The sequence below is a fragment of the Nicotiana tomentosiformis genome, chromosome 2 (assembly GCF_000390325.3).
Source record: "Nicotiana tomentosiformis chromosome 2, ASM39032v3, whole genome shotgun sequence".
Classification (NCBI taxonomy): domain Eukaryota; kingdom Viridiplantae; phylum Streptophyta; class Magnoliopsida; order Solanales; family Solanaceae; genus Nicotiana; species Nicotiana tomentosiformis.
This window is the reverse complement of record NC_090813.1, coordinates 147,412,449-147,434,172: the sequence shown is the minus strand read 5'-3', so window position 1 is coordinate 147,434,172 and position 21,724 is coordinate 147,412,449. Positions and strand designations below refer to the sequence as shown.

Genomic DNA, 21,724 nt, shown 5'->3' with positions numbered 1-21,724 from the left:
AGTTACAGGCGTAGAAATAATTACCTGTGCTTTCTAAATGCCATTACATCACCATTCACAGTTCCACATAGGTCATTCTCACATGCAACAGTATTATTAAGTGATGACAATGAATTCAACACTATGATGCCAGAGTCAACATAGCTTCCACCATACCTGCAATATACAAGGCAAAGGGGATCATAAAAGTTATATTCACAACATCCACTGAACTATGAATTTTACCCATAAAACACTTCATAATCATCATTATCACTTTATTTAGAGCAATGCTGAGCTAAAGGAATCGGCAAAATTTCTTTATTACTAGGCTACAGCTGTCAAGTTACTCCTTCAGTCAATCTCTCAACCATTATTCAACTAGTGAGATTTCACGAATATTTGTAAAAAGAAAACAAAACATAACATGTCTCATATAAAATTGCATTTTTTATTATAGGAAAGAATAACCGTTTTTTTAATCCAGCACTAAGGCTGTGCTTTAAAACATACGATAGTCCAAATAGCAAAAGTATCTAACACTGTTTTCCATCAATTGGAAGTCCTCTTTACACCAAAATAAAAATTAAAGTATACAATTTAGCTTGATTTTCTAGACGGAGCTGACTTTTCCTTCAAAATATCTCGCATTTCTGTCACGACCCAAAATCCAACTAGTCGTGATGGCACCTAACCAAACCCGCTAGCTAAGCCAAATGACAATAGACACAATTTAATGATAATGATAAGAGTTAAAAAGTAGAGAAATGTAGTATGAGTACAACCGACCTCATGTACTCAATAAGCATCCTAACTAACCGGGGCGAGATGATAGAAACAAGAATTATAAATGATACTCGCTATAAAATTCATACATTTCCAACAAGTATAGAACATATATATAATCAATCAGGAAATCACAGGTAAAAAAACGATTATTCTTTCCTATAATAAAAAATGCAATTACCCATAAGCCAGTCAATATCACGTAAACAACGCAACTTTCCCACCAACGCGCCTCTACTCAGTCAACAATCCAGCATATAAAGAAGATATACAACTAAATCACGTAAACAGTCAAGAAAATTGCAAGTAAAGATGAAATACAATAACCCAATATCAGTCTGTTGAGGCGCGCAACCCGATCCAATTACCCATAAGCCAATAACGCCTGTTGTAGTGTGCAACCCGATCCAAATAACAATGACCAGCTCTCCCAGAGCTCACATCAACCAAAAACCTGTCAATTTCTCACAATCCGCGTGTACACCATCAAGAGAGAAACATGAGAGGGTGACCCTAGGAGGATGGATCCGTATTCACACGCTGTACGGACAACTCACTTGCTGAACGGATAACTCACGTGCTGCACGGACAACTCACGTGACAATAATATCAATAACTAGATCTGCATGGACAACTCTCGTGCTGCACAGACAACTCACGTGCTAATAATATAACAACTGCACGGACAATTCACGTGTTGTACGGATAACTCATAGACTAATAATCACAATCCATGTGGCGTGGTCACAGGCTCAATATCACAATCTGCCTGGCATGGTCAAATGTACAATATCACAATCCGTCTGGCGTGCTCTCAAGTACAATATTGCAATCCGCCTGGTGTGGTCACATGCACAATATCACAATCCGCCTGGCTTAGTCACATGCACAATATCACAATCTGCCCGGTGTGGTCACATGCACAATATCACAATCCGCCCGGCGTAGTCTCGGGCATAACAATATAAGCCGCCTAGCGTGTTCACAGGCATCCAGTCAAAATCATATTACATAGAAGCAGATGTACAAGTATACATGTATATGATGAATGAATAACAGATCTCATGCTCTTGGACTGATATAAATGACATACTAAAGTGGAGGCATGTGCAATGTGTGCTATCATAACTCAAATCGGCAATTTCATCACAGAAATAGCAATTATCAAGTTTATTCAGGGAATTAGCCTCTATGTGACCTCTAACATGGCTCAAATAGTTCACAACAAGGTTACAAATATGAGAAACATTATGGCTCAAACCTTAGCAGTCATTTCTAGGCATACCAAAGCCTAAGCACTACCCCGAGCATGAGTGAATACCCCGGTACTCGTACATGGGCTCACACCCCACACATATGCGCAACCATAGCACATAGCTATCACAAATAATTCAGGCAACTAATGCCTCAATCAAGTTTAGATAGGATACTTACCTCAAGCAAGAAAAAATAATACCGATCAAGCCAAACAACACTCTAGAAATTCCATCCCGCACGTATCAACCTCCGAACGACTCGAAACTAATCAAAAGCAACTCAAAAACATCAAATAATTCCTTAGAAAGCAAACCCAAACGATAAAGGTAGAATCTTTAATCAAATACTCAAAGTCAACCAAAAAGTCAAACACGGGCCGGCACCTCGGAACCCAAAAAAACTCACAAATTCGGATAACCCATTCAATTACGAGTCCAATCATACTAATTTCATTCAAATCCAACTCCGAATCAATATTCAAATCCCAAATATTCACTTTAGGAAAGTTTAGACAAACCCCCACCCAAATTTCTCTTTTGAAATCATCAATAAATGCCAAAATCGAATATAGGATCATAAAATATAATCAAATCTGAGTCAAAAATACTTACCCCAATCCATGTGGTTAAACTCTTCTCCAAAATCGCCCAAAATCGAGCTCCAAATCTCAAGTTGTGATAAAATAAACCTAAACCTCGATATATATGCTCATGCTCAACACTTCCACATTTGCAGACAAAATACCGCACATGCGGCCTTGCATTTGCAAGCAAAATTATCGCATTTGTGACTAAAGCTTAAAAGACCAAGACCGCACCTGCGACAAAAGCTTCCGCACCTGTGACTCTGCAAAAGCGCATGTGCAACCATAGAAGCGGACACCCAGCTCATGCTCCATTCTCACAGAAGCGACCCAAACCTCGCAGAAGCACTTCCGCATATGCGCTAAATCCTTCACAAAAGCGGAACTTACTTGGACACCTCCATTTCGCAGAAGAAATCACTCTATCGCATAAGCGAGTCCGCACCTGCGGCCAAATATGCATAGTTGCGAAGAACCAGCACCTGAACTACCAACATGACCAAATTAATGCGAAACTCATCTGAAACACACCCGAGCCCCTCGGGACCCCGTCCAAACATGCTAACAAATCCCAAAATATAAAGCGGGCCTACTCAAGGCCTCAAATCACACACAATAACATCAAAATCATGAATCGCACATCAAATCGAACTTAATGAACTTTTAAACTTTTAACTTCCAAAACTCGTGTAGAACCATATTAAATCATCTCGGAATGACCTCAATTTTGCATAAAAGTTCCAAATGAAATAACAGACATATTCCAACTGCCGGGACAATAATTTGAACCCGATAACACCGAAGTCAACTCTCGGTAAAACCTATGAACTTTCTAAACCTTCAAATTGCCAACTTTTGCCAATTATGGCCAAAACCTTCTAGAAGCCTCCAAATGCAAATTCGGAAAAACGCCCAAGTCCAAAATCACCATCCGAACCTAACGGAACTATCAAAACTAAGATCTGGGGTCAAATACACAATAGTCAAACTTGGTCAACTCTTCCAACTTAAAGCTTCTAAAATAAGGATCATTCTTCCAAATTAATTTCGAATACCCGAAAACCAAGACCGACAATACACGCAAGTCATAATACATCATACGAAGCTACTCATGCCCTTGAACCATCAAACGGAATGCAAATGCTCAAACTGACCGGTCGGGTCGTCACATTCTCTCCCACTTAAACATACGTTCATCCTCGAACGTGCCAAGAGTCATTCCAAAGCCATCAAATCACTATGTAAACTCACCATGCACATACCCGAGAGTAATCCCACGTCACTCCAATCAACATAAGTCTGTCAACTCCACATAACTAAAGATTTTTCCTTCAACCTTAGTCCATAAGCCTTGGAACCAAATTTCTAACATTCGGAATCCATTACAAGACCCGATTCTCGCATCTATACACTGTATAAGTCTAAACAAACTGTATCAAGCCATAACCGTAATCCAAGATGTAATCACATGATATACCCTATAATTCAGATACTCATTGCAATATCTTCCAACAACAATAACTGCTCATTAACAAATCTGGTACCGGTAACAAACTTCATATCAAATAAAACCTTGTTCTAAAACTTCGTACACTGCCAATGATGAAAGAAACATGCAGAAACTCATAATCACTCATCATATGAACAGTCATGGAGTTCTCTCGTCCGATAAGAACAATGGCCAAATTCTAAGTTGACTAATGACATGATTCTTCCAAATATAACGTAAATCAAATCCGATAGCACCCATTCTAGGTCCAATGACCTCATCTCATCAAATACAGCTACTCTACTGACATGACACACCAATACAACCTAAATCCACAAATCGTGCACTAAAAAGAAACAATTCAAATGTACCCAAAATGGAAAAATGACTCAAATGAGAGAACCGTTCCGCAAGCTCAACAAGTACCACCATAAGCGCAATGCTATAAACCCAACACACATGGAGAACCAAAAAATACAAAATCAACATAAAGGATCATATCCCAACATAACTCCGCTGAAGGGCGTGACCCAATTTAAACTCCGGTCAACATGAAATGCCTCGAGCCATAATGCTCAAAATCAACAACCATACGCAAATCAACAACAAACACATGAAGTGCATGACCTTAATCATGGAGGAACGGATAGAACAATATACCATAACCCGTAAGAACATAACCAAGGCGCAATCAACCATTCAACACCATGAAAACCATGTCGCTCGAATTTTGCCACGAGGCTCAAACAGAACGCATCATGTGTGCAAATAACCAATAGATCACAACCCATCATAGCATGGAAGAGTAGCACATAGAAAATATCATAACATAAACAAGATCAACTCTAACCGAAGGACATACCTCTCAACAATAACAGTGTTGAGTCAACAAATTTGACCTAGTGTAGAATACGCATCCTCACTAAGCCTACCAATGGGTCCCCAAATCAACTCCGAAAATCCTCAAATAGATAAATAACCCTCCAAAGGTCCACAATAATGTAACCATAACAATACTCCCAGCTGACTAACTTTGGCCATATCTTCACAGTCCGCGACCAAGAAACAATCTGCCTATAAGACTCCAGTCTCCGAATCACGAGAATACAAAAATCTCCATATCTGATCCTGACTCGACCACACAAATGACCGACATATCTCTCATGCAGAATCATCTTATGAGAATTACTTCCATAATCATTCCGTGCCACATAGCAAAATCTGAACATCAACAGTTGATCAACTAGGCGATTACCATAATACCAGTCAAGCACCCACAAGTCAAAAGACAATGCGCCTTTCTGAATTGTATACTCTTCTCAGGTAATACCAAGTATTGCTAGCATTCATCTAAATATTTGAGACCATCCATACTAGCATCGCATCTATCATGCCATCATGTGAAAATACGAGAACCTCATTATCAACTCTGAATCATAAGTAGGATACATACCCTATCAGCTAGAAGCCTTCCACTTGATCCCATCCAAGAGAAAATTACAACGCATAACGTATTCCTCATACCGGTAGAAAATACCCATCTCAAGTCGTGGTAGAAATCATTGAGAAATCTTCAAACCCATTAGTACATAACCAAGCCATCAGAACTGAATTCCTCTAACTCAACCAAGTCTCGTAGATTGCCAAGCACAAGAGAATTGCCACAAAGTACCTGTAAAGCCTCACTACATCTTAAGAACCAAAAGAACTGATCATATCCATTACCATACTGATCCAACCTACTACCAAGTTGTCCTACCTCTCCGGGTTCCTTCCAAATTGTCTTCAAGTTAACACTTCTCCTTGCCAGTACACTATGATCCTTAGCTCAATGTTCACCACAGGAGATCCTAGCATGAAACCACGTCGTCCTAAAGCCCATAAGCCATTGTATTCCCTTTTAAATACTCAAAATAGCGTACCCGAGATACCCACTCTGAAGTGACCTTATGTGAATCTAAAGTTGTTTATTTAATCTCTTAAATGCTGAAATGTAGAATCACAAATGATACAGAAATACCGCAAGTCCCGACATCCTCTGATGCAAATCTCAAACTTAGCCATATACAAATCCGAAAATTCCTTAAATACCACATATGACTCTTGAACTTATTAGAACCATTCTCGAGAGTTATCCACCCTATTCTAATCTTAAATGCTCCACCCAAACGAGCTAAACGATCTGTGCTCCATTAACACAACAACCCCCAAAGAAGTAACCCCATCTTAATGCAACCGAGTAAATCTCTACTATATGCACACTACATCCGTCACGAATAACAAACTCAAAGCATTCCATTATTTCCCTATATCCATAACGTGTAATACATCATACACCCCAAAATTTTCTTGCTCAAGTCTTCCTCAAAACCAACCTCTTCAAGTCATAACCGATCCACTACTATTCCCCATACCGAAACCAATACAACATACAACTAAGCAATTTGATCGTCTGTAGCAGACTCCCCCACTTGGCTCAAAGCCATAGAACATAAATCCAATAACCCACAATGCCCTTACTTCATAAATGCCACAATCTCGCACCGTAACTTAGCCAAATCCTTCATGAACTCATGTAGCGCTAATCATACAATACCTTAAATCATCTGCGAAACTCACATTCATCCACGTGACAGTCAAGCCAATTTTTTCAATCTATCCAAATTGAAATTACAACATATATACCACCCACTGGTAGAAAGAAACTCTCCACATAACATCATAGGGATCACACGTCCGTAGACCACCCACTACAAAAAAAACTAGAATTAGCTATGAATGTCGTCGCTAATCTATTGCTAAAACGCTCGTAGATAGAAGAATTTCTTGATAATCCATTGCTAATCTGTTGTTAAATGAGATTAGCGGCAGATTTTTCTGTTTAGCTACAAAATTTGTCCGTCGCTAAAACTTAATTTTTTAGTAGTGATCCTGCAGGAGATAACCCATCTGCTTAGCCTCAAACTGGAATTTCACCATGCCCTACCATGGCCACATCCTCTATGCAATCACTTAATCTTCCTGAGTCTGAACTCATCAACAAGACATGAGAATCTAACTCATTCCATAAATGAACAACATGAAAGAACCCTCAACACGCACATATCTCGAGACTGTACAACACATCCAGAGAGAAATCAATCACCCATAGTCCTTTTTCACATTCCAAGCGAAATCTTCTCGTCATATCAAAGCCATCTAAACACATCCCGCAGCCACATCATACTCATCGTATAACTATCCAACCAATCACTGAATCATTAGCCCTACTTCTAGGGACACTATCGGACATATAAATCAAAAAGTACATACTCACATAACCGAAACCATCGAGCCCCAGCTAATGTCTAAACCTGGCCTCAATTTCTCCAGACTGGCCCATTACCACTTCATAGAAAACATATCACGCACCTCATCCGTGGGATCACAAGTCGTTAATGCACAGCTGATATCGGGCGCTCAACATAACATATGGGTGAGTAGAAGGAATTCAAAAAGATACACTTCAAGCTGAACTAATGTCGCATGATAAGGAAAGAAGGATGGGAAGTTTATCCTAAATACCCTGTAGCCTCTAGAAGATAAGTATAGACGTCATCATACCGACCCCGCAAGACTCTACTAGACACTTGCTCATGACTCGTAGAATCTATGAACCTAGAGCTCTGATACCAACTTGTCACGACCCAAAATCCAACTAGTCGTGGTGGCACCTAACCCAACCCGCTATGTAAGACAAATAACAGTAAATAACGGAATTTTAATAACAAAGCTGGTATGAAATAATATTTACAACATCTGTTTGAAATATACATAAACGAAACTCAAGTCTAAACTACCAAGAACAAGTGGTAGTTATGTCTGGAAGTCAGGTACGTCTTCAACACTGGCTTCCACCATAATCACCATGTTGTCACGACCCAAAATTCAAAAAAAGGCCGTGATGGCGCCAGACACCACTGTCAGGCAAGCCAACCATAATCTATTAACTTAATTACCCATTTTAGTATTTTTGAAATAAAAATTTTCTTTAATAAAATTGTAGAGATAAACTCATAGAGTAAATGATAAATATTTTTGCAGCTAAATTTCTAAACAATTCACAACCATTCCCAAAAATCCAGTGTCACAAGTGCATGAGCATTTACTAGGGAATTAAAATAAAATACAGCATCTGTCCAGAATACAAATTAGACAGGAAAATATAATAACTCTGAAAGAGATTCTGTTAGCTGCGGATCGTAATATAGAATGCAGCTCACCTATATCCCCACAATTATTAACCACACCTTTGCGCCCACAAGGCCGCTATACATATATGTACCTGCACAATAAAATGTGCAGCAAATGCAGTATGAGTACGAAAATAACGTGTACCCAGTAAGTATCAAGCTTAATCTCGAAGAGGTAGAGACGAGATGGCCGACTATGACATTCACTACAGGTCAATAATATTAAATAATCATGAAAATAGAAATATTTATATCAACGTGATTCACAGAGTTAACAATAATTTAATTGAACTAGCAGAAGTAATTAAATTCCTTCAATTCCAAAAATTCTCAATATATTAATTAAATTCCTTCAATTCAAATAATTTCTAATCTATTAATTAAATCCTTCAATTTCAATAAAAATTTTAATTTATCAAATAGCTTTACAAGCTGCAATTCAATTTCAATAAATTCCAATTTATCAAATATCTTTACAAGCTATAATAAATTGTCCAAGTATCGTGTAATTATTATTATTATTAAGCACGATTTCTGCCGAGAACGTACGGCCCGATCCAGAGTGTCGTGTACACTGCCGAGGGACGTGCGGCGCGATCCATAGATGCATCTATCCTGCCGAGGCGTTTGGCCCGCTCCACAAGAAAGGAGGACATTTTCTTATGTACCTCCGGAATCAGAGTATATTTTTTATAAGATAAAATTCACTAGGAAGAATAATTTCTCTTAACAATTAATTGATTTAAACAGAAAATCAAGCGTATGAAATTTCCATCCTTTAATATATTTATCTAACAATTCACTATATATATATTCACAATATCTTCATATATATCAATTAATATTAATTAATCAAGGAATACAATTTACACAAGTAATTTATGCTTTGAGTCCTAAACTACCCGGACTTTAGCATTTATAGTAGCTACGCATGGACTCTCGTCACCTCGTGCGTACGTAGCCCCTGCAATTAGCAACAATTATTCAATTTAATCCCTATGGGGTAATTTCCCCTCACAAGATTAGACAAGAGACTTTCCTCATCTTGCTCCAATTTAATCCACTAGTAGACCCTTTCCTCGATTATCCAACTATGTCTGGCTCGAATCTAGCCAAAATAATTCGATACAATCATTAAAATTTATAGGAATCAATTCTATACGAAAATACTAAATTTTCAATAAAAATCCCGAAATTAATTAAAAATTCGTCTATGGGCCCCATATCTCGGAATCTGGCAAAAGTTACGAAATCCGACAATCCATTCAATTACGAGTCCAACCATACCAGTTTCACACAAATCCGACTCCAAATCGATACCGAAAACTAAAAAATTCGTTTCTATGAGATTTTCAAATTTTTTCCAAATTTCAATCTCAAAACACTAATTAAATGATGAGAACAATGATATATTTGTGTTTATAGACCAAATACAAGTTAGAATCACTTACCCCAATGTCTTTTCCTTGAAAATCTATCAAAAATCGCCTTTCCTCAAGCTCCAGTTTGTTAAAAAATGGCGAATGGGACGAATGCCCTCTTTTATAATTCTGCCGAGGCAGCCCTCGATCCACGGCCTCGATCCTCGGCCTCGATCCTTGGCCTCGATGCTCAGCCTCGATCTTGGGAGCTCGATCTTGGGCCTCGATTTTGGGCTAGAATTTCCAATAGAAAGGAAAAATTGCAGCAGCCGTTTTAAGTCCAACTTTTGATCCGTTAACCATCCGAAACTCACCCGAGGCCCTCGAAAAATCAACCAAATATACCAACAAGTCCTAAAATATCATACGAACTTATTTGAAATCTCATATCACATAATACGACGCTAAAACTACGAATTATGCTCCCATTCAAGATTAATGAAACTTAAAATTTCCAACTTCTACATTTGATGTCGAAACCTATCAAATCAACTCCGATTGACCTCAAATTTTAAACACAAGTCATAAATGACATAACAGAGCTAAGAAAATTTTCGGAACTGGATTCCGACTCCGGTATCAAAAAGTCAACTCCCCGATCAAATTTCCAAACTTAAATGCTTGATTTAGCCATTTCAAGCCTAATTTCACTACGGACTTCCAAATAAAATTCTGATCACGCTCCTAAGTCCATAATCACCATACGGAGCTGTTGGAATCATCAAAATTTTATTCCGGAGTCGTTTGCACATAATTAGACATCCGGTCACTATTTGAACTTAAACTTTAAATGTTTTTCATCAAAATTCCATAACTCGGGCTAGGGACCTCGGAATTTGATTCCGGGCATATGCCCAAGTTCCAAATCACGATACGGATCCACAGAAACTATCAAAACACTGATCCAAGTGTTTCGATTTCAACCCAAATACTTCCAAATCCCGAACCAACCATCCACACAAGTCATAAATCATTTAAAGCACATACGGGAAGTTTTATTTAAGGGAACGGGTTTCTAAAAGACAAAACGACCGGTTGGGTCATTACATTCTCTCCCACTTAAATATACGTTCGTCCTCGAACATGCTAAGGAGTGTTCCAGAGTTATCCAAAATCACTGTTTAACACCTCGTGCACCTACCCATGCTACCACACCCAGTTGAGCACATTAACTTGAGCCAATCTGAAAATTCTCCACTCTATTTAGGATAATAAGCCTTAAAGCCCAATTCTAACATCCAGAATTCTCCACCATGTCTGTTTCCAACATATGAATGTCGTATCAATCACTACACGATGCACCAATACAGGATTGGATACCTTTGTTGAGTTTAGACCATGCACCGCATTATTCATATGACTATAATAACATCCTCTGATAACAATAGCCAAAATTCCACGAAAATGATGTTCACAACACACCTCATGATACATATAAGTCCTGTTCCAACTCTTGAAATGCTTCCACGATGGAAGAAATGTGTAGAAATTCATAATCAACTGCCGAGTCAACAATTATTGAGTTTCTCCTTCTGACAAGAACCATTGCCTCATTATAACCAAATAATGGTATTTGCTCTTTATTACACTCCATATAATCCGATCGCACTGATCCCAAATCCAATAATCTCGTCTCACCAAGTATAAGCTGATCAGGCAATAAACCACCTCAAACATGATCAAAAAGCCTCATATGACGCCACAATGAGCTAATAAGCTACAGACTCGATTCCGATACATAAGAAAATCAAACTCTGGAAAGGATTATTCAACCCACGTGACTAATTAGACAACTGAAAAGGTGTCATGAACCTTCCTCAGAAAATGGGACACAAATACACAAAATAGAATATAGGGGACTATACTCAACATCACACTGTTGTGACATGCAACCCGATCCACACATGATATCGTTGCAGCGTGCAACCCGATCCAAACAACATACCCGTGGCGGCATGCCACCCGATCCGCACAAAAAGAATCAATAAGAAAATACTTACCGAGCTAAAATTCTCATTACTACAAAATATCCGAATATCGGACACAAGCACGCTCAGTGCATAATATCATCCCTGGAAGGACCGACAATGCCATACGCTACAAAACTCAAGCACAACTAAGGTGCGATATATGATCTGAATCTCGAGAGCCATCTTGCTCACATAACAACATCGCTACGCGAAACCTCATCACATAAGAAATTTATCAAGTCGTTTCATAACTCACACGACACAATATAGTATTACATGAAATAACCGACGATGAAACGACATCCAACGTCCAAATAGTCCTCCATAGGGAGCTTTTATGCTGAAATGGACACATCCGACCTGATATAGAGCCTGTATTCATATTTAAATCCATCCACAGACCTCAAGCCGATTCTGATCGCACTGTGCTAGGCTAATAACCTTTCAAGGATCCATAATAACCCCTTTTCCCATAGCACACAAGAATAGCCATCACAATCGGAACAAATTTCCACAGTCCACAACCAAATGAACAGAGCGCCCTCCAGGCATAAATTCTCAAATCAACGATATTACCACAATCTTCATACTTGGTTTCAATCTTTACTCAATCAAGTGACTACATGTCACTCTTACACAATCTTGCCGTGAGACATGCTCCCACAACCTTTTGCACCAGGTAACAAGTCTGCACATCCATGCTACCGGTTACACTAATGTTGTAAAGCATATCAAGAATCCACAAATCAATATACAAGGTCTCTTACACCTAACATCGACCTTAGATGATGCCAAAAACAATACCATCTTACTTTAAACATCTAAATCCCTTTCCTGCTCATCCGAGCTCATGACATCCTGGTCAACACCGAACTGAAATCTTAAATCCTCAACTTTCGAATCCCATGCTACTTAGTGCACTTAACCACGCCAATGCGCAGGAGTACAAGAATTCCATCATAACTCCCGAACCACTAATAGGGTAAACACTTCATCATATAGAAACCTTCTTCTTAACTCATTTCAAGAGAACCATTGCAACACGTGACTGAATTCCCATATCCGTAGAAATTACCGGCCTCAAGTAGTGGTCTAAACCATCATAACTCTTATGGGATCCCTCTACACATAACATGTCATAATACTTGAATTCATCCAAATAAAATCAATTACGGTGGCCGCCAAGCCTCGCACATACCGCCACAAATTACATGCATAACTCTTATGCGCTGAAGGAACTGATCATTGCCACCATCATGCCGATTCAACTATTGTTAGCTGATCCGTATTTTATCAATTTACTCTCAACTTGCCTTAGAAATAATAATAGCTCCATTCATTACATCACGAACTCAAATCCGCACTCATCCCAAGTGACCTTATTTCACGAGACCACGCTATTTCAAAACCCACTAATTATCTCATATCCCTCCTTGTGCGCACTTTTTACATCTTCAACTGGTACACCCATTCTGATACTTCTTTTATGAATCCGAAGTTATTTTCTTCCATTTTTCCAATGCTACACCACAACCTGAAGATAACGTAGAGTACTCCAAGCCCCGTTTCATACTCTGCTGCAAAAGCTTGATACTCAACCATACTATAGACTCGAGATCCTTAGAAACCACACTTTAAATTTTTGAATCCACTAGGACTGTTATTGAGTCACTTGCTCTGACTTGTTCCCATACATGATCAACTCCAAGGCCCTGCTAGCACATGGACACTTTCTCAAGGAAACACCTGACTGTATCACTTTCCCTGTGCATTACATCTACACGAAGCATAAACTCTGAGTCTTCCCACCAACCTGAATATGAATTGATAAGGCCAAATATGGCACACATTCCCCAAATTGCAATGACCCACCAATACATCGATAACCAGAAACCGCACAAGTTAACACTACGTAATCCAATCATAGACGGTGGGGCTCTCCTACTTAGCTTGAAGCTACAATTACAAAATTTTGGAATCCACCGAGATTCTTTCTTCATCGTTGACATGATCCTGTACACGCAACTCGCCAAAAATTTTTTCCTTTTGAAATCCTTCTATTAACCTTTAATAGACACTCCGAACCAGTAGCCACATTTACATATTAAATCTCTTATCGGGTAGCCAGTATAATTCTTCGCAGAAGCTTCGTCAACACCACGCGACTGCTAACCTGTTTACAGGAGATAACCCACATGTGGAAATTACATGCTGACATATTCCAACGTCACTGCACTGGGTGTAATTACTATGAATTCAGTAGATCATCATGAGTCCAAGCTCATTCACCAGATGCATCAGTCTGTTCACTCCTCGTGGACATCAACTAAAGGTGCGACAATGCATTCCAATCCAAAGCCATGTTGTATCCTTCTTCATATCAAGCAACTCCCTCATGTTGTATCCAATCTTCCTAAATGTAGCGGCTAATATTACAATTTAAGTCCGTAGACCTAGTCACTGTCCATTCTACATCCCAAATCACTCAAAACGTTTTCTCAAGACGTGTAATCATCCTACCAGGTAACCCATATGCTACTTTGCCACTCTCCCACTTTGGTCAAACCCTTCTCCTTTAAGCAACTACTCGACTTCTGTTTTCTTACACTTGGCCTTTTCGGAACCTAACCACCGCAAGACACCTTCCACATGTCCTTCCTCATCCTTCGCTGCCCAGATGTTGCCTTAACTCAAAATCCGTCTCTATAGCACTTGAACCAATAGCTTGTTACCAGCTTTAAACCTTTCTGACGATCATCCTTTTCAAGACATCAATACTAGAAATGCAGCTTCGATCCTGAATCACTGCACACCGCGATCTCTAACGACTGCTTCCACTATACCAATTCCTAACACCCTGTCGTGAAGGCGAGTTGAAGAAAACCATAACACCGGCGAACCTTAACGCATTTTACAAGGCGATGACACAACATCAAAATTGAGAACTCTACCACGCTCGAAAATATCAGGCTTCGTTACTCTATCAACCCCAAACCTGAACATTCACAGCCCAATTGCCTTTTTCTCTGCTGGAAATAAAACATGAAACCTCTGAATCATGTACTAAGAAAAACCTTCTTTCAAGTCGTTTACTACCCTGACACATAGACGGGCATTTTACCATTTCATAAACACTATGCGATAACAACGCACAAACCATCATAACGATCAATGCCAAATCTCAAAACCTTAGGTAGTACTGATACTTAATTTTAAATGACAGAGCGGCCTTTCGCAAGATGACGACAATAGCCCAATTAATTACACAGGGAGAAGCATCATGTACTACATCTGTAGTACCATTAAAAATTTCCTCGATCACCAATTTATAACAAGCACTTCACGTCGCCTAAGATTGAGTAGGAAGGAAATGAAGGCATAAGCCTCAAAGGAATCGAATCGCACGATGAGGAATCAAAAAGGGAAGTATTCCTAACAGCCCTGTAGCCTCTCGAAGATAAGCACAGACGTCTCTGTACCGATCCGCGAGACTCTACTAGACTTGCTCATGACTCGTGAGACCTAAGTGAACCTAGTGCTCTGATACCATGTTGTCACGACCCAAAATCCAAAAAAAGGCCGTGATGGCGCCGGACACCACTGTCAGGCAAGCCAACCATAATCAATTAACTTAATTACTCATTTTAGTATTTTTGGAATAAAAATTTTCTTTAATAAAATTGTAGAGATAAAACTCATAGAGTAAGTGATAAATATTTTTGCAACTAAATTTCTAAACAATTCACAACCATTCCCAAAATTCAGTATCACAAGTGCATGAGCATTTACTAGGGAATTAAAATAAAATACAGCATCTGTCCAGAATACAAATTAGACAGGAAAATATAATAACTCTGAAAGAGATTCTGTTAGCTGCGGATCGTAATATAGAATGCAGCTCATATATATCCCCACAATTATTAACCACACCTCTGCGCCCACAAGGCCGCTATACTTATATGTACCTGCACAATAAAATATGCAGCAAGTACAGTATGACTACGAAAACTACGTGTACTGAGTAAGTATCAAGCCTAATCTCGAAGAGGTAGAGACGAGATGGCCGACTATGACATTCACTATGGGTCAATAATATTAAATAATCATGAATAGAAATATTTATATCAACGTGATTCACAGAGTTAACAATAATTTTATTGAACTAGCATAAGTAATTAAATTCCTTCAATTCCAAAAATTCTCAATATATTAATTAAATTCCTTCAATTCAAATAATTTCTAATTTATTAATTAAATCCTTCAATTTCAATAAAAATTCCAATTTATCAAATAGCTTTACAAGCTGCAATTCAATTTTAATAAATTTTTAATTTATCAAATAGCTTTACAAGCTGTAATAATCTGTTCAAGTATCATGTAATTATTATTATTATTAAGCACGATTTCTGCCGAGGACGTACGGCCCGATCCAGAGTGTCGTGTACACTGCCGAGGGACGTGCGGCACGATCCATTGATGCATCTATCCTGCCGAAGCATTCGGCCCGCTCCACAAGAGAGGAGGACATTTTCTTATGTACCTCCGAAATCAGAGTATATTTATTATAAGATAAAATTCACGAGGAAGAACAATTTCTCTTAACAATTAATTGATTTAAACAGAAAATCAAGCGTATGAGATTTCCATCCTTTAATATCTTTATCTAACAATTCACAATATATTCATATATTCATATTCATATTCATATATATATATATATATATATATACAATATCTTCATATATATCAATTAATATTAATTAATCAAGGAATACAATTTACACAAGTAATTTATGCTTTGAGTCCTAAACTACCCGGACTTTAGCATTTATAGTAGCTACGCACGGACTCTCGTCACCTCTTGTGTATGTAGCCCCAGCAATTAGCAACAATTATTCAATTTAATCCCTATGGGGTAATTTTTTCCTCACAAGATTAGACAAGAGACTTACCCCATCTTGCTCCAATTTAATCTACTAGTAGACCCTTTCCTCGATTATCCAACTATGTCTAGCTCGAATCTAGCCAAAATAATTAGATACAATCATTAAAATTTATAGGAATCAATTCTATAAGGAAATACTAAATTTTCAATAAAAATCCCGAAATTAATTAAAAATTCATCTGTGGGGCCCATATCTCAAAATTCGGCGAAAATTATGAAATCCGATAATCTATTCAATTATGAGTCCAACCATACCAGTTTCACACAAATCCGACTCCGAATCGATACCGAAATCTCAAAAATTCGTTTCTATGAGATTTCCAAAAATTTCCCAAATTTCAATCTCAAAACACTAATTAAATGATGAAAACAATGATATATTTGTGTTTATAGACCAAATCCAAGTTAGAATCACTTACCTCAATGTCTTTTTCCTGAAAATCTATCAAAAATAGCCTCTGCTCAAGCTCCAGTTTGTTAAAAATGGCGAATGAGACGAATGCCCTCTTTTATAATTCTGCCCAGGCAGCCCTCGATCCACAACCTCGATCCTCGGCCTCGATGCTCAGCCTCGATCTTGGGAGCTTGATTTTGGGACTCGATCTTGGGCCTCGATTTTGGGCCTCTATTTTGGGCCAGAATTTCCAGCAGAAAGGAAAAATTGCAGCATCTGTTTTAAGTCCAACTTTTAATCTGTTAACCATCCGAAACTCAACCGAGGCCCTCGGGACATCAACCAAATATACCAACAAGTCCTAAAAATCATACGAACTTATTTGAAACCTCAAATCACATAATACGACGCTAAAACCACAAACTATGTTCCCATTCAAGCTTAATGAAACTTAAAATTTCCAACTTCTACATTTGATGTCGAAACCTATCAAATCAACTCCGATTGACCTCAAATTTTACACACAAGTCATAAATGACATAGCTGAGCTATGAAAATTTTCAGAACTGGATTCCGACTCCAGTATCAAAAAGTTAACTCCCCGGTCAAATTTCCAAACTTAAATTCTTGATTTAGCCATTTCAATCCTAATTTCAGTACGGACTTCTAAATAAAATTTCGATCACGCTCCTAAGTCCAAAATCACCATACGGAGCTGTTGGAATCATCAAAAGTTTATTTCAAGATCGTTTGCACATAATTAGACATCCAATCACTATTTGAACTTAAACTTTTAATATTTTTCATCAAAAATCCATAACTCGGGCTAGGGACCTCGGAATTTGATTCCGGGCATACGTCCAAGTTCCAAATCACAATACGGGCCCACAAAAACTATCAAAACACTGATCCGTGTCTGTTTGCTCAAAATTGTGACAAAGTCAAACTTGGCCTTTTAAACCTAACTTAAGGAACCAAGTGTTCCGATTTCAACCCAAACACTTCCAAATCCCGAACCAACCATCCCCACAAGTCATAAATCATTTAAAGCACATACGGGAAGTTTTATTTAGAGGAATGGGGTTCTAAAAGTCTAAACGACCGGTTGGGTCATTACAAGCATCAACTCCACGATCTGCACGCAAGGTGCATAAGTGTAGTATGAGTACAATCGACCCCATGTACTCAAGAAGTATCCTAACTAACCTTGGCGAGGTAATAGAAGCAATAATTATAAATGATACTCGCTATCACTTGTATAGTTTATCAATTTCCAACAGGTATAGAACAGATATATGATCAAATTAGGAAATCACAGGTAAAAACCACCTTGGTGCTCACAATTTTTTTTTAAAGTGTTCTACTCAGTCAACAATCCAGCATATAAAGAAGATATTTAAGTAAATTAGGTAAACAGTCAAGGAAATTGCTAGTAAAGAAGAAATGCAATAATCCAATATCAGTCCATCACGCCGCGCAACCCGATCCAATTACCAATAAGCCAATAAGGCATGTTGTGGTGAGCAACCCAATCCAAAAATAACCAGCTTCCCCAGAGCTCACATCAACTAGAAACCCGTCGGTTTCTCACAATTGCATGTACACAATCAAGAGAGAAACATGAGAGGGTGACCCTAGATGGATGGATCTGTATCCACACGCTGCACGGATAACTTAGGTACTGCATGGACAACTCTCGTGCTAATAATATAAACCTCACGAACAACTCACGTGCTGCATGGATAACTCACGTGCCAATAATATCAATAACCGGATCTGCACGGATAACTCACTTGTTGCAGGGACAACTCATGTGCTAATAATATAACAATCACACGGATAACTCATGTATACTTGTAGATGTACAAGGATACATGTATAGGATGAATTAATAACATATCTCATGCTCTAGGGCTGGTATAAATGACACGCTAAAGTGTAGGCATGTGCAAGGTGTTGTATTATAGCTCAAATCGGCAATTTCATCATAAAAATAACAATTATCAACTTCATTCAGGGAATTGGCCTCTATGTGACCTCTAACATGGCTCAAATAGTTCACAACAAGGTTACAAATATGAGAAACATTATGACTTAAAGCTTAACAGTCATTTCTAGGCATATCATAGCTTAAGTACTACCCTAAGCATGAGTGAATACCCCGGTACACTCACATGGGCTCACACCCCACACATATGCCCACTCATAGCACGTAGCTATCACAAATAATTCAAACAACTAGTGCCTCAATCAAGTTTAGATATACATACCTTAAGCAAGCCAAAACAAATATTGAATAAGCCAAACAATACTCTAGAAATGCCATCCCGCGCGTATCAACTTCTGAATGGCTCGAAACTAGCCAAAAGCAACTCAAAAACAATAAATAATGCCTTAGGAAACAAACCCAAGCGATAAAGGTCGAATCTTTAATCAAATACTTAAAGTCAACCAAAACGTCAAACCCGAGCCCGTACCATGAAACCCGACAAAACTCACAAATTCTTACAACCCATTCAATTATGAGTACAACTATACTAATAGCCTGTTTGGCCAAGCTGGAAAAATCAGCTTATTTTGAGAAGTGCTTTTCAAAAAAATACTTTTAGAGAAAAGTAGTTTGTGTTTGGCTAATCAATTTGAAAAGCACTTTTGAACAATAATTTGTGTTTGGCCAAGCTTTTCAAAAAGTGCTTTTATGTGTCAAATTATAAATAAGGACATGAAAAGATTTGCTTAATAGTTAATATTATATAAGTAGATAAATAATTATAAATTATTATTATTAAAGATAATAATTAAGTTTTTTATTTTATTTAAGTAAAATATAAAAATAAAATTGAAAAGTACTTTATTCTTTCAAGATAATTTAAATATATCAAAAAACATCTAATAAATATGAAAGTTCATCCCAAAAGTCATTTTATATTACTTAATAGTTTAAACTAAGTAAGGTTATTTTGGTATATATAATATTTTGCAAAGGGCATTTTTGATAGGAAGAAAAGTCAAAACTGTTTCTGCTTCTCGGGAGAAGCTACTTTTTTCTACTTCTTCAAAATTATTTTTGCTTCTAGCCAAAAGCACTTTTTTCAAAAAAAAAAAAGCTTGGTCAAATACCTCAAATTGAGAAGAAAAAAGTACTTTTGGCATGCTGAGAAGCTTGGCCAAACAAGCTATAATTTCACTCAAATCCGACCCCGAATCCATATTCAAATCCCAAATATTCACCTTAGCAAAGTTTAGACAAAATCCCCCAAATTTCTCTTTTGAAATCATCAATCAAATGCCAAAATCGAAGATAGGATCATGAAATATAATCAAATCCGAGTAAAAAATACTTATCCTAATCCATGTGGTAAAAATTCTCTCCACAATCACCCAAAATCAAGCTCCAAATCTCAAGTTGTGATAAAATAAACCTAAACCTTGATATATATGCTCCTGCCCAGCACTTCCGCATTTGCGGACAAAATACCGATCCTGCAGCCTTGCATTTGTGAGAAAAATTATCACATCTGCGACTAAAGCTTAAAATACCAAGACCGCACCTGCGCAAAAATCTTCTGCACCTGCGACTCAGCAGAAGTGCATGTGCAACCGCAGAAGCGGAAACCCAACTCATGCCCAATTCTCCCAGAAGCGACCCAAACCTCACAGAAGCGCTTCCGCATCTGTGCTAAATCCTTCTCAAAAGAGGAACTCACCTGGACACCTCATTTTCGGAGAAGGGATCACTCCATCGCATAAGTGAGTCCGCACCTGTGGCCAAATATGCGCAGGTGTGAAGAACCACCACCAGAACTGCCAACATGACCAAAATAATCTAAAACTCGTCTGAAAAAACCCGAGCCCCTTGGAACCGTGCCCAAACATGCTAATAAGTCCCAAAACATAACACAGACCTATTCGAGGCCTCAAATTACACACAACAACATCAAAATCACGAACCGCACATCAAATCGAACTTAATAAACTTTTGTACTTTTAACTTTCAAAACTCGTTCTGAACCATATCAAATCAACTCGGAATGACCTCAAATTTTGCACTCAAGTTTCAAATGACATACCGAACCTATTCCAACTCCTGAGACAACAGTCCGAACCCGATGAAGTCAACTCCCGGTCAAACCTATGAATTTTTCAAACCTTCAAATTGACAACTTTTGCCAATTATGGTCAAAACCTTCTAGAAGCCTCCAAGTGCAAATCTGGGCGTACGCCCAAGTCTAAAATTACCATCCGAACCTAACGGAACCATCAAAATTCCGATCTGGGGTCAAATATTCAAAAGTCAAACTTGGTCAACTCTTCCAACTTAAAACTTATAAAATGAGAATCATTCTTCAAATTAATTCCGAATTACCCGAAATCTAAGACCGATGATACAGACAAGTCATAATATATCATACAAAGCTACTCATGACCTCGAACCATCGAACGGAATGCAAATAATTAAAACGACCGGTCGGGTCATCACAATTTCTTTCTCCCTATCCACCATATGCAAGCAGGGAGAACACTCCACTGTTTATTTGCCTCAAGTACCTTTAGATCTTCGCAGCTCCAGTATTTAAGTATCTCTCATGTACTTCTAGGACTTGTTCATCTAAGTCCCACCACCAGAGGCAGAGCTAGCTCATTAGGTGCAGGTTCGGCCGAACCCAG

General features: G+C 38.2%; 1 long non-coding RNA gene across 2 annotated transcripts in view; it reads right to left on the bottom strand.

The window, feature by feature from the left end:
* The window catches only part of LOC117281706 (uncharacterized), a 46,770-nt gene that overhangs the window by 2,009 nt on the left and 23,037 nt on the right, over positions 1 to 21,724 (bottom strand). For both annotated transcript variants that reach the window (XR_011414305.1, XR_011414306.1), the window contains exon 3: positions 25 to 156. This is a non-coding gene — a long non-coding RNA (uncharacterized lncRNA). The remainder of the gene's footprint in view (positions 1 to 24; positions 157 to 21,724) is intronic.